This window comes from Strongylocentrotus purpuratus, unplaced genomic scaffold, assembly GCF_000002235.5.
Source record: "Strongylocentrotus purpuratus isolate Spur 01 unplaced genomic scaffold, Spur_5.0 spur5_scaffold_1, whole genome shotgun sequence".
Lineage (NCBI taxonomy): Eukaryota > Metazoa > Echinodermata > Echinoidea > Camarodonta > Strongylocentrotidae > Strongylocentrotus > Strongylocentrotus purpuratus.
This window is the reverse complement of record NW_022145594.1, coordinates 20,749,407-20,752,102: the sequence shown is the minus strand read 5'-3', so window position 1 is coordinate 20,752,102 and position 2,696 is coordinate 20,749,407.

The window sequence follows — 2,696 nt, the reverse complement described above, 5'->3', positions numbered from 1 at the left end:
TTGCAATAAGGGTCCATTTTCCATTCTCATAAGTGCCTTGTTTTAAATCTTTAAAAAATCCCCCCTTTTAGGTACAAGAAGCGCCCCTTTTTACTTTTGATAAGCGCCCCCTTCGCCTCTGATGATTGCCGTATTCAATCTGAGAGGTTCACTTTTTGCTTTGACAAGTTTCCCTTTTCCTTTGTAAAAAGAGCCCCTTTCCCTTCTCATAAATGCCCCTTTTTATCTATGAAAATAATTCCTTTTCATTCTATATAAGAAATCTATGAACAGCATGAGTATACAAATTTGTAATATGGATTGACTGTGCAGTAAATACTCGTATGACCTATTGTTTCATTTTTTACGATTTTTACCACAAAAACTAAACATTCCTTGGCTAGTAAACTTGTACCTTTAGATGACAGATTTTGGCTTACTATAGCACAACCTCAAAACTGGGTTCAGAAATATTATGCGTATACAGGTAAGCACGTACTTACCGGGTGAGTATTCTCCCTCTCCCGTGTACAAAACTGCCTCCACACTGGAGTATCGTGTACCGGTAATCACAGCACAGTGAGGTATTGTGTAAGTCACAGGTAACTTAAGGACTAAGTCATCAGGGGCTAAACACTGTACACCAAAGCAGACTGACATCTCTTCTTTGCTGATGCCAAGATTAGGAGTATCTGTCAGGACACGAAGAGAAATGACCTGCGGCGCTTCACTGTCAATTGCACCGGGAGGGATCTCAAGTTCAATTCCGAAGGAATCTAGCTGAAGTTTGTCACCTTCAACTCCAACTTTCTTACAACATTCCATCTTGATTGGTTTGACATTTACTTCATCTAGTATGAAAATCAGAAGAGATATTTCCATTAAATCCTTTCTGCAATTTCTATGCAAGTAAAAGAATACTTAATTGTATTTCACAAATCTAGCAAAATATTAAACATAGGTTATAGAGTGTCGAAGAGTAATGTCACTCTGGACGATCTTCTCATGACAGGAATAAGTGTAAAAGAAGAATACTCTTTAATACAAAGTTTTTATTTCTTAAAGCCATCTTTTTCAATGTCTTCTTTAACTGTTGCTTAGTTAAAGGCCCGGTCACACAGAGGGGACGCATGGGGAACGCACGGCCAGCGCATTGGAAATTTGCAATTTTGGCCAGTGCGTTGTCGTGCGCCCAACTTTTGTCGAAGCTACAGCGAGCTGACACCAAATGCATAGCGTCTTGCTAGCGCGCTGAGCGCATACAGGGCGCATACAGGGCGCATACAGTGCGCATACAGACCGTACACAGAGCGCACATGATAACAACTTCCACGAATGCACAGAGTGTTGCTAGCGCGCTGGACGAATGGTCCACGCATGCACCGCGTTCTACGACGCACGGCCAGCGCATTGGAAATCGAAAATGAACGTGTGCCTAACTTTTGTCATAATTTTGGAAAAGCTAGCGAGCTGACACAAAATGCACGGCGTGTAGCTAGCGCGCTGTGCGTATACAGGGCGTGTGCTCCGCGTAAGTCTGGCGCTGGTCTAGCGCGCTCCACGCATGTCTGGCGCTAGTCTAGCGCGCTCCACGCATGTCTGGTCTGGTCTGGTCTGGCGCACGTTTTTGAGCATGCTCATGTATAACGCTGGTCCAGCGTTGGTCCAGCGCGCTCGACGAACGAGTAACGAATGATGACGCACGCCTAGCGAACGACAACGCACTGGCCTAAATGGCAAATTTCCAATGCGCTGGCCGTGCGTCCCACATGCGTCCCCTCTATGTGAGCGGGCCTTAAGGCACACGGCCTTTTCCAATTTCCAATGCGAGGGCCGTGCGTCGTGTATGTGTGACCACCTCTGTTGAGAACGCGGTGCATGCGTGGACCATTATAGTCTAGGTGTTTATTTTGGGGTAAAAATAGTTAGAATTATAGTTGGAAATGAAATAAAACAACAAAAACAATAAAATACGTGAGTTAAAAAACAAAGAAATACAATAGATAACATAAGGAATAACCCTTGTTTTTCAATTTTGTGTTGTATTATTATTCCAAATGGTCTAACAAATATGTGTAGTGCGACAGAATGCTTAAATATGAATAATGTCTGATTTATGGGCAAAAGTGTGAATTTTATGACCTTATTTGCATAAATTACCATAAATATGCAAATGAGTGAATTTTTCAAAAAATTGAAATTCCCATATTATTCTATACACTTCACTTGACATGTATGCACATTTTCGCGGCAAACAGGCGTTTCACGGCCGAGATCATAGGGGGGAGCCCCCCCCCCCGGGCTATGCATTTTCAAAATAGCCCGGGCTAAATAGGGTTAAGACTCTACTTTGTTGTAAGATTCATAAATTTAGATTTTTGAATGATGCTATTTTTCAACATTAAGGATTTAGCACAATAGCCTTTTACCAATTTGTCATAAATATTGTTGTAATACATGAAATAATACGATAAAAGAAAAATATTGCAACCTACCCAGGCTTGCCCCGTTTTCTGTCTTTTGCCAAACAATACAAAACTTTTTACTCGCTAGAACTACACATGGTGGCCTATTTACACTAAGACACATCTCTGTTGGATAGCAACGGAGACACTTTTTTTCTTCTTCTTATTCTCCCAAATCAATTTCTGCTGATTTTGGCCAAGGCACACCATTAACCCGGTCCATGGAGCAGGCTTTCCATGGCAATGTAATCC